Source organism: Acomys russatus, chromosome 3, assembly GCF_903995435.1.
Source record: "Acomys russatus chromosome 3, mAcoRus1.1, whole genome shotgun sequence".
In the NCBI taxonomy this organism is placed as follows: domain Eukaryota; kingdom Metazoa; phylum Chordata; class Mammalia; order Rodentia; family Muridae; genus Acomys; species Acomys russatus.
The window spans coordinates 8,782,319-8,795,694 of record NC_067139.1 but is presented as its reverse complement, the minus strand read 5'-3'; the positions used below and the strand labels follow the sequence as shown (position 1 = coordinate 8,795,694).

Here is a 13,376-nt window from a genome sequence, read left to right as displayed (position 1 = left end):
TCCGATACTCCCGACCCCCACCCCCACCCACAGATCCGATACCCCCTGACCCCCACCCCCACCCACAGATCCGATACTCCCGACCCCCACCCCCACCCACAGATCCGATACCCCCTGACCCCCACCCCCACCCACAGATCCGATACCCCCTGACCCCCACCCCCACCCACAGATCCGATACCCCCGAACCCCACCCACAGATCCGATACCCCCTGACCCCCACCCCCACCCACAGATCCGATACTCCCTGACCCCTACCCCCACCCACAGATCCGATACCCCCTGACCCCCACCCCCACCCACAGATCCGATACTCCCTGACCCCTACCCCCACCCACAAATCCGATACCCCCTGACCCCTAAGCGCATCACATTATGTGCGTCACCTGTTGCTTTCCACCATACAATTCATGATGGCAGCTTTCACTCAGCTCGCTCTCTCCTTGTCTGATGTACTCTCCTTCCCTGTCTTGCTTCTCCTAGAATCACTGAGCACAGAAATCTGGATGTTTTGCCAAAACCTGATAATAATACCTGGCCAACAATTCATGTTGCTGTGAATATGCTGTGAAGATGTTTCAGATGAGGAAGCAGCTATAATTTGGGGAAATGTAAGAATTGTTCCTTACTAAAGTTTGCAATGGTTTATGATTTACAAATGGCATATGAAAAGCATGAGGCATTGAGGAAAGAGATTTCGAGGGCTGAACCTTTGATTAGGCAAAAGGGAAAAAAAAAACCCTATAACTTTAAAGAGAAGGCTTGGGTGGATTCTGAGGAAGGCATAAACTGAGAGCAGCATGGTAAGCAATGGATATAAGATTAGTGGGAAATGGTGGGAACCCGTCAGATATCCCCCAGGAGGTTATAAGTTGGATCCAGAAATGCTGCTTCCTAGACGAGGCCAATGCAGTGTGATAAGGAGAGGGGAGTGGCAAGTCACCGGGTGCGGCTTCCCTGGAAAGGCAGAGCAGCTTGGATCAGTGATTTGACTTATGGGAAGATTAGCTGCCACCGATAACAAACCTTGGAACTGTCATACTAAAGAAATGATTAGGATCCCTAAAGAGCATATTAGAGCTGTTCAAGAAGCCCTTAAGGATGCAGCCACATTTTGCTGTACTCAGGGATTCTATAAAAGATGCCTACCTAGGCATCAATCTGAGCTTGAAAGATTAACCACACGTTGAGGTTTTAATGTCTGTCATTTTTCTACAAAAATAGCCTAAAAGTACAAATGTCTAGATGAGAGGAAACCGCAAAAGCTGTGCCCTTTGACCAAAATAAAACTGGCTGAAGAGTTCAAACACTAAAGTTAATAAATAAAATAATGGTGTGCTTGCTTTGAGGGTTAGCAGGGCATAGGCATGGGACTTGCTTCCGTTTTCTGAAATTTAGATGAAGTTTAAGTTCTATAAAATTTTATGCAATTGTCATATGAAATGACTGGCCTTTTGATTTTACTTCCTTAAAAAACTGAGCTTTGTATTCTGTGCTAAGCACGCCTGCCTGATAGCAGCTGCTGAGATCACTGCCTGTCAACTTGCATCAAACTTCTGACTGGAGAGTTGATTTTGTATCACTACCACTCATCCCTGCTTCAAGGACCCTCACAACATGTGGAGTGCTAGGGCTGGCCCCCAGCATTGGGGTGTTGGAAGGGATTGGGGTTAAGGTAGAGTAGGGAGAAAGATTTAAGGAGCCCGAATTTAAAATAAATTTTAAAACGCCAACCTTGGCATGAGTAGTCTGGTGTTTACACATGGAAAAATGTCACCAATGCACTCCCGTGGCCAAGAGCGATTTATTGCTACATTGATTTTCGATATCTGCAGCGCTGCTCACTGGCCTAACTTTGAGGCACTATTGTCTAATGACCTCAGCATTAGAAATGGTGGTAATACAAAACAAGGCACTGCTGCCTTTTGTCAAAATGCTGGCCAATCTCACTGCCAGCTTTTTCTTCCTCATAAGTATCTTGGCAATTCTAGTTGTTTGTTCTTCCATAAAAGTTCTAGGCTAAAACATGTTGCACGTTTGGATTGGATTTGTATTGAGTTTAGCCAATAATTTGGTGAGATAAATCTTTTTATATAATACTGACACTTCCAGTCTGTAAACATGGTACAGTTCTTTATTTGTTATAATTTTAAATGTCTTTATAACATTTTATAATGTTCTATGTAAATATCTTTTATTAACATTCCAGAGAGACTTTCTACTATTTAATGTTATTCTACTTGGTTGAGGGGAGAGAGGGATTAGGAAAATCCCTGAATCTAATTTCTTTTCTTTTGGTTCTTCTTTGACCACGGCTACTAGCAAACTGCAACCAACCTCCCTAAACCAGCAACGATCACTGACCCTGCCTCTCCCGGCCCTCGCATGTATGAACTCTTTGAAAAGTTCCCCGAATTCCAAATGTCACACAATCAGAGAAACTATCTGTAGTTGGCAAAACCATTCCTCTTCTGGAGCACAAGACAAATCATAGCCAACTGCTTCTGTAGACAGTCCAAAGCAGTCACATATTTCCACACTTGAGATTAAAATGAAAGCATTTCTGTGGTTTTGGTTTTTTTTTAAATTCTAGAATTCTTACTCCAGAGGACAGTGGATGTTGATGTTGTCTTTAACTTTGATGCCCAGCAAGTTTGCTGAACTCAGCTCTCATCTGTGTACTCTTCTGACACATATCTATGCATGTAGTTGTATTTTTTATTTCTCATGGTTGCAATTTCTTTCTAATGCTAGTCAGTGCAGGTGTGGATGAGCATCTGTAAAGGAGATATTGCCTATGTATTCTTGGAGCCTATATGTTCTAGGCTGGGAGAAGGTAGAGAAAAACACACAACCTTATACGACAAGGGACCATAACTGGTGTGTGTGAGCGCCGAAAGCTGTGTCTGTGGGAGTGCAGTAGTGCATGTGAGCACTGAGAGCCGTGTCTGCGGGAGTACAGTAGGCATGTGGGCCTACTGGAAGGTAGCCTGGTATTTTGTAAGGTCTGTTCCTTGATTCACCCAGAATTGCTTCCAGTCTCTGACACCCTCTTTTCTGCTGCTGTATCTCTCAAAAACCAAAACAAACAAACAACAACAACAACAAAAACAAAACAAAACAAAACTCTGGCATGGTGTGGATCTTCACTGTCTGGGTATTTACCCACTCTGATTAAACATCCTCCTATGGGATCTTTATGAAGATGCACTGCTGTTCAGGTGAATTAACTCCTGACTATGGAATCCCTGGTTTGATTCAAAGAATTTTAGAAGTTAAAAAGTTAAGTAGTTGGTGGAAAGTTTATGGATGCAGTAAATGCTTTTGTGGAGCTCCAGATGCCTCACTAGGAGACAGGCCTGAGACGGGGGCATGCCTCAGATGAGCTTCCCCTCTAGAGATTGCCATCACGAATCCTATAAGCATGATGCGCCCCATAAAGATAGGCAAGTGGTCTAAACTTCCCAATAACCCCAAATCTCATGGGGCTACCAAGAAATGTCTAATTAAATAAAGCTTAATGTTAAAAAACAAACTGTTTAGCTGGGCGTGGTGGCGCACGCCTTTAATCCCAGCACTCGGGAGGCAGAGGCAGGTGGATCGCTGTGAGTTCGAGACCAGCCTGGTCTACAAAGTGAGTCCAGGACAGCCAAGGCTACACAGAGAAACCCTGTCTCCAAAACCAAAAAAAAAAAAAAAAAAAAAAAAAAAAAAAAAACAAACAAACTGTTTTATTCTAATTCCTTTTTTTTTTTTTTTTTTTTTTTTTCTTGCCTGTGAACCTCTGTGTGCAGTGTCCATGGAGGACAGGAAAGGCATTGGATTCACTGGAACTAGAGTGACATGTTTGTGAGCCAGCCTGTGGGTGCTGGGATGGAGTCTGGGTCCTTTGGAAGAGCACCAAGTGTTCAAGTCATCTCACTAGCCTCAGCTTCAACTCCTTATCCTCCTGCTTCCACCTCCAAAGGGCTGGGATTGTAGCCATGGTGACCTTGATTATCAAGACTCACACGGTGGCAATAGGAGCGGTGTTGGACATGTCCACGGGCATACAAAGATTAAGTAGAGTTCAGCCCATTCCTGGACACACTTAGACATGGCCCCTAATATACTACAGAGCAGAGACTCTAGTTCAAAGTGGAGAAGTGAGTCTGGAAGATATGGGGAGACAAGCTGTGTGGTGGTGGTGGGGGGACCGGGGGGGCTACGAGGACGACTAGTTCTTGATGTATTCACAAAATGTTTAGAGCTTTAGTTTTGTGCCAAAGCTATATAGCAGGTCCAAGGGCTTCTCACTCACCAGAGTCAGGAGTCAAAGGTTGGTACATAGTGCAGGGGAAAAGCTATCCCATCGGAGGAGAGGCTTTTACAGCAGCAAAAGTGAAGAAGTCCACACTTGTACTGTGTGGTTTCTCGAACAACCCCATATCAGAAGGAAGTTTGCAGAGCTCTCTTTATATTACCTTTGGGACAATTAAGCTGATGTTAGAAGAAACATAAGAAGGGGGCGTGGGGGGTCTGGGGATGCAGCTGTGTGAAAGAGCTCATCTTATGTGCTTAGGGTGGGGCATGCCTGCCATCCCAGGACCGGAAGCCCAGAGCAGAAGGCTTTCCAGCCCGTAGCAAGTTCAAGGTCAGGTGGTACACGATGAAATCCATTACTTTGCTAATGAGGAATTAATAACTAGTTCCTTAAACAAGCAAAGGAATGTGGGAAATCCATGGTCTTAGGCAAAGTCAATTCCACAAAAGCTTTTCCCCCCTCATGTGGAATTTCAGATTTTATCCAGTTTGCTTTGAAGCTTTCAGGAACCATGATGATATTTGGATTTCACAGATGTTTTTGTGCTGGCCCTTGAATGGTTCGATTCAGGAGGCACCAGAAGTAACAGTAGAACAGACTGCCAACAAGTCAGCACTGTCTAGGAGGAAGTGGAACAGCTGCCCAGTTTAGATGAAGACAAAATAAAATACAGCTTAAGAGCTCTAGCTGCTCTTACAGAGGACTTGGGCTCAAGACACAGCACCCACACGGTGACTCACAACTGTGTGTAGCTCCGGCTCCAGGGAATCCGTGTCCTCTTCTGGTGGATTGTGAGGGGCCTAGGATGGAAGCCACAGGCCTGGAACAGCAGCACCCAGGAAGGGAATTTAGCAAGATCCTGCTCTAGACCAGAGTCCAGTACATTGTCAGTTAGAGGCCAGCTTGGGCGACATGGAACCCTGTTTCAAAAAAATGCAAAATGGCCTCATGATGATCAGTGGGTAAACGTGAGCAGCTAATCCTGGCGACCAAAGGTCCATGCTCAGTCCCACATGGCAAAAGGAAAGAACAAGAAACAGTTTTTTATTTTTTTGTGTTTTGTTTTTTTGAGACAGGGTCTCTCCATGTTAGCTTTGTAGACCAGGCTGGCCTTGAACTCACCTGCCTCTGCCTCTGCCTCTGCCTCTGCCTCCCTAGTGCTGGGATTAAAGGCGTGCACCACCACACGTGGTAAGAGTTTGTTATCAGTGACAGAGTATCACCATTTGTGCTTTGGTTCCTGGGCTCCAGTTCATAAAAGAAGACACTAACATTCTCTGAGTCTGCACATGCAGTGTTTGGAGAAGGAATTACAAAGTTGGGGATTCGTTTCATACATAGCAGTCAGTATGACTGCCCATTACTTTGGAGACATAATTGTCTAAGGCCAATTGCTTTGGTCATTCTTGAGAACAATCTGAAACAAAGGGAAGTCAATTTGTCAATAACAAAACGTGAAGATATGAAACAGAGGACTGTTCCCCAACAATAAATTATTTGCAGTACAATTGTTTTCTGTGTTTGGAAACAACCAAGCCAATAAACATACATGTTTAGAGGTCAAGAGAATGGTAAAAATTGGTAATATGTCTATTAGTTTAATCCATCGCCACTAGTTTATAATCTGTTTGCCTTGGGTAGTTGAGGATCATGAACATTATGTTGTGGTTTACCACATATATACCCATCCTATCTGTGTGTGTGTGTGTGTGGTGTATATATTTATTGTAGTTTATATAGTTGAGATGTAGCAACATGCATATTCTATTCCTAGGCTTCCAAGATCAATAGCAACATGGGTATTTGATATTGGTATCAACATTGATATCATTTGGGCCCACTTTGAATTCTCTTCTTTGAAAAGTGAGTGGCTCTGTCGCTGGAGCTTGTAAGGGAGGGAGCACCTGAATTGCTTCCGGTGACACCGTGAATGTAAAGTGAGGGTGGAAGCAGCTATTTAATATTGCTTGGCTTTAGCTGCTTTTGAAAAAATGCAAAGCAAAGAAAGACGTTTTTAAAGAAGGCTTCTCAAGGTCTCTTCGTCCTTGTCGGGTTTCTAGGTGTTCTTTTTGGACAGCTAGTGAGGTGACCAGTATCCAGTGCCTAGAAGGTCTCTGTTACCTGAAAAGCTGGCGACTGACTATTGCCTCTCTAACCATTTCAGAATAAAAAGCAAACCCATAAACGTTCTAAATTTCCCAATTTCAGAAGGAGAGAGGGGGATGGGGGGGAGGACAGAGACAGAAACAGAGAGACAGATACATAGAGAAATTTCAAAAATTGAGGGGCTTCTCAAAGCACAGACGTTGGCAGCTGGGGATGTAGCTCAGTGGTAGAGCGCATGCTTCGCATGTATGAGGCCCCGGGTTCGATCCCCGGCATCTCCAGTTCTCTTTTGTTCCAGAACAGAAACAAAAAATTCTTCCACTTTATGTTCTGCACTACATTCATTTTCTATATTCTTTTTTAAAAGTACCGCTAATCGAGTGGAATATTAGTAGCGCGGGTCGTAGGATTGCTTTAAGATATTTTAGTATCACTTTATCTGAAACAAATGGATCGGAGAGCGTAGAAAACAAACAAACAAACAAACAAACAAACGCCACGCTTAATGAGAGAATCGAAGAAACGATTCCGTTTTACAGAATGAAAGATTATTTGTGCATCCTGGTCTACAGAGTGAATTCCAGGACACCCAGAGCTGTTACACAGAGAAACCCTGTCTCGAGAAACACACACACACACACACACACGATTATCTGTGGTGTACGGCTGTTCTTTAAGACAGAAATAATATTGTCTTGAAAACAAAGAAACGCGGAGAGACTGTCTCTGATCCCGTGTGTCATCGCGCAAAGATTCAGTAAAGAGTAAGTTCGTTGAAGGCAAATTCGGCTGGCTGGGTAGGCAATACATTTCCGAGGCAAGCAGAGTGCTCTACAAAATTGTTATGGTTATTTTGTGGCTGGTTTCTCACCACTGGCCGGTTAGCTCAGTTGGTTAGAGCGTGGTGCTAATAACGCCAAGGTCGCGGGTTCGATCCCCGTACGGGCCAGGTGATGCTTTTGCCAGCTCAGATTGCATACAATTTGCAGAAACCATAGATCGAAGGATTATTGTTAGAGAACTGGCTGAAACTCGACAGCCGACATTTTGTAACGCTTCCGTCTCCCAACGCTAAATTGCAAGGGACTCATTTTCTCCAGCTAGAGTGCTCAAGCAGCAACAAGGCGAGAGGACGGTGCAGGACATCCTGCTACCGGGGCCTGAATTCATGTGTGAGGAAGGAGAGGGTCCCAGTTCTCGCACGAGAGGTTAGCGTGAGTGTCTCTGCTAAGGCGAGTTCGGGGCAGGAAGTCCATGCCTCTAGAGGAACTTACTTTTCTCTTTCTCTGCTCTGCTGTACCTTTGATTTCTCAGGTAGGAGGCTGAGCGCTTTTCCAGAGTCTGCGGGAGGGAAGCGTGGCGCCCATCCCTCCGCTCAGCTCTCCCTCGGTCTTCCTTCTCCCTTTCACGGTCTCGGGGTTCTCATCCTCCGCATCCCCTGCACGCCTGCGTTCTCTGTCTGTCCGTGAACGCCTGGCTGCATATCTAGGCTAGCACATTTTTCACCTGACGAGATGAAATTTCCGAGGGGAAATTCCCAGATCAAGTCGTGAGGTCCAAGAGGGTTTGGGCCGGTGCAGCCTCCCTGTGACACCTGTGGCTCAGTTTCGCAGCTGGGCCTTTTGGGTTTCGGTCCCAGATACCGACTAAGTAAATCTGAGAAGAAATTATGTTTTTTGTATTTTTCATAAACGCCGTAGTTGTTTCTCTTACAAGGGTGGGTCAAGAGGTGTTTATACAGTCCTTAGAGGTTTACCGAAGGAACGTCAAGGGAGTCAAGTAACTTGGCTAAACGGGAAAAAAAAATCAAACAAACCAAAAATGAAAAGCCGTGTAAACTATATTTACTAAACATCCACCAAAATAACAAAAATAGTTTGTTAAATACGAAGAGACTTTTCTCCTAAGAGTCTTTTCTTCTGTCTGGCTCGTTGGTCTAGGGGTATGATTCTCGCTTAGGGTGCGAGAGGTCCCGGGTTCAAATCCCGGACGAGCCCAGTTTTTTTCCCCTTCTTAAAAAAAAAATCTTTTTTTTCCAAGTAAGTTCTTTCTATGCACTCGGTTTCGGTTTGTACTTTGATCTCTCTTCTAATTAAAACCAATCGCTTTCAGATTTGACTTTCATTTTTCCCTCCAATCGGTCGGTCTCAGTCTCTGCGCCATCCAAAGCCAAGGACAAAAGCTTTCTGCAAAAGCTGTACAGCCGCAGGATACAGCCTTTGGTGTTATGGCCGCTTCCGGTGATGCGATAATTAGGATTGAGTTCGTAAAAGTTATGGGCCTTGAAAATAGTTTTTCCTTGGCAGTGAGGAATCACCCTGTAATGATACGTTAAAAAGTTGAATCCTCACCAAAATGTAGCTTGCGCCCAACGTGGGGCTCGAACCCACGACCCTGAGATTAAGAGTCTCATGCTCTACCGACTGAGCTAGCCGGGCACACGTTACCGCACGCTTCGCAGTAGGCTAATATGTACTCCACCTCCTAAAGGTGGTCATGAAATATGATTTTAGATTTTATTTCGTCATTTATATTTGTTTTCTAAATGAGAGAAAATGAAACCCTAATAGTAAAAACATTGCAGGAAATTATCGCCCTGTGTTCCACTTACTTTACACTTCCCTTCCTTTCCCATTCTTGTGTCCATCTTCCTTCCCTTTTTTACTCTCTTCCATTTCTCTTTCTGTTTTGATCTCTTTCTTCTTCTCTGTACCCCCCATTCTTTTCTCTTTTCCTCCCCCTCTCTCTCTTCTTTATAAACCACGGAGGAGGAAGAGGAGGAGGAGGAGGCGGCGGCAGCGGAGGCTGTTGGCAGATGATGGACCATGGCAGGGAGGCAGCGACGCGTCAGGCAGGAAGGCTGAGTCAGCTGCATAGCCCGCTCCTTTCAGTTCTTGCACAGGGGAGAACGTCAGCTTCATGAGCTTATAGCAAGAAACATAACTGTGTGGTCTAAGGCATTTTCAGTTGTTCTGAACATACCCATTGCTATGTAATCAAAGTAAAGGGGCTTAAATGATAACAGTTAAATTATTGCAAAACCTGATCAGGTCTCAGCGCCTCATTACATCTGTCTGGAGGCCGTGGAATTTGCACTCAAGACCTCCACCTCTGAGTGCACAGTCACCCTCTCCCTTCCCGTCCACGCCTCCCTCTGCCCCCCCCCCCTTTTAAACCTAAGAACTTGAGTGTTATTGTCTCTCCATTTTATATGTCACGGCATTCCATATCGCATCTGTTCCATAGAACAAAAACAATCCATCTGCTACCCGTTCGGAGAGGCAGCTAGCTCCTCAGCCACGTATTGTAAGTGTCCGGATGGAATTTCTAGATCTGGTGACGTTGCTGGAGCGTACACAGTGAGACTGGGAACCAAACATAGCCAGTGAATTTAACCTGCAGCGCTCTAAGCCATAGTGTACGTCAAGTTTCTGTAATTAGATGGCTACATGTGGTTTAAATAAAAAGGCTGATGCTCTTCCTCGTGGGAGACAAGCAAGTCTATGCTCAAAGTGCTGGCTCTCTGGGGGTGGGCCCAAACTCTCTGGAGGGTCTTTTGAGGACACAATCCTGTTAGATCTGGCCTGAAGTCTTCTTAGCCCGATTTAATTTTAATTACTTCTTTCCTCCAAATCCAGCCACACTGAGGGGTAAGGCTATGAGTTATGCTATGAGTTTCCATAGTTCATTTTGGATTAAACAACAAGCATGCATTTGAGCCTCTGGAAGTGTATTTAGACAAAATGGGCAATATTAAATACACCTTCCAAAAGGTAAAAATAAGATAAACCGTTCAACCATCTGGGCTTGGAGAAGAGATAGAACGTCATATTTAATTTACTCCTGTAAAAAAAAAAATAATAATTTACTCCTGTATCTTGTGAAGACTTGAAGAAGTTAGTGCTCAGCTATTTAGTCTTGTTCAGGGAAACAAGCAAACAAAACAACACTAAACAGCAGCAGAGAGCTCTTCTGTTGCCCCGCAGGGCAGTGGGCTCTGCTCTCAGGGGTCTTGTTAGGAGTGCGGGGTTATTTGCCGGCCTATGTGACTGCGCTGAGAGCCACACAATGAACGACCTCTAATAGAATCTGAAGATGTGTCTTTAACAAAGAAGAATTAGAGCCACTCGGAGCTCCTCCTTGCATTTCAATCCTACTTAGACCTAGTGTGGAGACTGAGAATTTAAAACTATATTAATTTCCCCTTGATAGTTTTTTTAAAATTAAGAATTAATGTTAATTAAGTGTTAACTGACAAAGGCCAATGTCCGTTAAAAGGACATTTTGGTATGCTTTTTCTTTTTCTTTCTTTTTTTCCTCTCCCCCCGCCCCCCATTTTTATCCTATCCTATGGCACCTTTGTTTGCTCCTGTGTTTATACAGACTCTCACTTTAGCTGGCCCTGAGCTCACTAAGTAGACCAGGCTAGGGCACGAATTCACTGAGATCTCTCTGCCGCAGACTCCCGGGTGCTGGGATTGAAGGCGTAGGCAATTAGCATCCAGGCCAGACACAGTTTTGCTGCAACTGCCGGTTAACACGTCTCAAATCTTGCTGATAAATGAAGCAAAAGGAGCTGTTTAAATTCACCACAATAAAAATTGGTCCTCGCAAAGTCCTTAATATGTTTCCTTGTTTTTCAAACTACCTTTTTCTTCAGGAGCCAAGGTACCAAGTTGCAAAAATTTGGTACTGAAGAGGCGCCGGGTCTTAGATGAAAATGTAAAAAGGCAGCTGTTACTCGCGCATTGCTTAAATCAGTTCTAACCCATGCAGCTGTGGTATCCCCACTGGGAATAAAGATATGCATGGGTCCTTCGATAGCTCAGTTGGTAGAGCGGAGGACTGTAGTGGTAGTTTCCGGTCATCCTTAGGTCGCTGGTTCGAATCCGGCTCGAAGGAATCCTTTATTTTGGCGGTTTTACTGCGCAAGAGAATTGAGCAATACCTTCAATATTTGACTCAGCCTAACACTGTTCTCCTTACGCAGTGAATACAACTTCGGAAATTGTTTTCTGTAGTGAATTTTAACACTCGTAGGCGGGTTTCGACGTCATAGATCACACACTCCCGCACTTGGAGATCCCTGTGCCCGCGGGGAAAGGGGACTGACCGGGGAACGTGGAGCCGGTGTGCGCCCTCGACCCACCGACGCCGGGAGCGACGTGGGGCGCGTGGGTCATCAATCGCTGTGGCACGCGCGCCCCCCAGTGCCCGGAGCGTGCTCGGCAGCCCGCAGCTCGGCATCTCTACCGCCTGCAGACGGCGAGGGAACGAACTCACGTCCCCTCAGTCTTCTCGGTTTAATTATGTTACCGTGTTGGGTTTTTGGTTTTGTTTTGTTTCTGTTTCTGTTTCGAGCGGTTCGGGAAATTTGGTGCATATCAGAATCACCTGGAGATATTTTACAACCTAGGCGGTGCTAATTTCAAAGGTTCCGAGGGCGATTTTACTGTGCTGCAAGGGCTTTTAAAACACTGCTGGCTGCAGGCCAGGCCGGGGCCATCAAGTGAGCTTTTGTCTCAAAAACAAAACAGAAAGCACAGCTTGAAGAGAAACGGCAATTTTACAGGAGGAATGTGGAAGGAGATTAATTCAAAGGAAATTTCAGGTATCAGTAAAACGGATTTGCTAATTTTGTGCTAATTCAGCTACTCTTGCTCTCAAAAATGTGATCTTAGATGCCAGTGGAAGAATGCCCACAAGAGATTAGTATCAAATAAGACAGTGGGTGACTAAGATTTTAGTTCAGTATATCGGAGTTGTCCAAGAGTTTGAGCTTTGCAGTTTCTTGTACCTTCCATCCCCTATGTCAGATCTTTTATTCTTTTTTGTTTTAGATCTTTTATTCTTTAAGCAAATTATTTCCAATTTCTGGTGTAAGTCATAACGATTTAAATTACCAGCACGAAACACCACTAGGCCTGGGTAGATGGAGACCGGTCTGAACTGGCAACTCCTGATGACTCTGTGTTTTGAAAGTGAGCTGCTAGCAATAGAAAAACAGTCTAATTTTCTTTTCAAATATAATGTTTGGTGCTCAGATATAAAATAAACTAGATAGTCCTGGACTAGGCTTTTCTGCAAGGCACTGTAAGTTCGAACCCAGATAGAGTAGTACATTTCTGTCCATATTTTGGACGGCGTTTCGGGATATTTCAGCACCAGTAATTGAACTGAAGCAAATAAGAAAACGACCCAGATTTCAAACACACCAATGTTTCCTCGTCTCATTAAACAAAGAGGAATCTGTTTGCTTGCAGCTGTGAGAACTTGCTAGGGAAACGGGAAATACGTGGCGGGGGTGGGGGTGGGGGTAATATTAGCATATAACTACTGCAAATTCCCTCGACGGTAACAAAACTCCAGATCGTGAGGTCGTGAAAGAAATCTCAAGAAGTCGCGCATTTCAGAGGACGGTGTGTGGTTGGAACTGCGCCCTTCCAGGCATCGGGAAGTGAAGGCGTTAGCCGCTCCAGCTTTAGCAAAGTATCACGGAAAAGATAAGGCTGGCTGCTCAGCAGGATGAAAAACTGGAGAATGCGGGCATCGATCCCGCTACCTCTCGCATGCTAAGCGAGCGCTCTACCATTTGAGCTAATTCCCCATCCGGTGTTCAACTCGTCTGAGTTCCTCCTTTTTAATATCTGGATGTATTTCAACACTCGGTAGCAGTTTGGATCCGGTTTGTTGGTTTGTTGTTTTTGGTTTTTTGTTGAGGGGGTGGGGCGCTTTAATGTTTTTGTTTTGTTTTTAAGTCTAGGGAAATCCGGACAAGATGATACAAACTGAAACGAAGAAGGTGAAATATAGTACTTAAGGAAGATTTTCGTGGGCTGAGTGTGGTGTTCCTGTAATCCCAGAACTGCAGGAGAAGAGAAAAAAAGGAGTTCTGAGGCAAGAGGCCTCCTCTTTGAGGCAAGCTGCCTCCTCTTTGAGGCAAGCTTGGGTTACACAGCAAAACAGA

At 44.7% G+C, this 13,376-nt stretch overlaps 6 non-coding genes across 6 annotated transcripts; 4 read left to right on the top strand and 2 right to left on the bottom strand.

Annotated features, from left to right (window-relative positions):
• Window positions 1-6,618: 6,618 nt before the first annotated feature.
• On the top strand, window positions 6,619-6,690 carry Trnaa-cgc (transfer RNA alanine (anticodon CGC)). Its single transcript has one exon. It is a non-coding gene; the product is annotated as a tRNA-Ala (tRNA).
• Window positions 6,691-7,284: 594 nt separating this feature from the next.
• Trnai-aau (transfer RNA isoleucine (anticodon AAU)) lies at window positions 7,285-7,358 on the top strand. Its single transcript has one exon. It is a non-coding gene; the product is annotated as a tRNA-Ile (tRNA).
• A 976-nt stretch (window positions 7,359-8,334) lies between these two features.
• Trnap-agg (transfer RNA proline (anticodon AGG)) lies at window positions 8,335-8,406 on the top strand. The gene has a single exon. It is a non-coding gene; the product is annotated as a tRNA-Pro (tRNA).
• A 368-nt stretch (window positions 8,407-8,774) lies between these two features.
• Window positions 8,775-8,847, bottom strand: Trnak-cuu (transfer RNA lysine (anticodon CUU)). The gene has a single exon. It is a non-coding gene; the product is annotated as a tRNA-Lys (tRNA).
• Window positions 8,848-11,223: 2,376 nt separating this feature from the next.
• On the top strand, window positions 11,224-11,311 carry Trnay-gua (transfer RNA tyrosine (anticodon GUA)). The gene is given in 2 exon segments: window positions 11,224-11,260; window positions 11,276-11,311. It is a non-coding gene; the product is annotated as a tRNA-Tyr (tRNA).
• Window positions 11,312-12,943: 1,632 nt separating this feature from the next.
• On the bottom strand, window positions 12,944-13,016 carry Trnaa-agc (transfer RNA alanine (anticodon AGC)). The gene has a single exon. It is a non-coding gene; the product is annotated as a tRNA-Ala (tRNA).
• Between the last annotated feature and the right edge of the window lie 360 nt (window positions 13,017-13,376).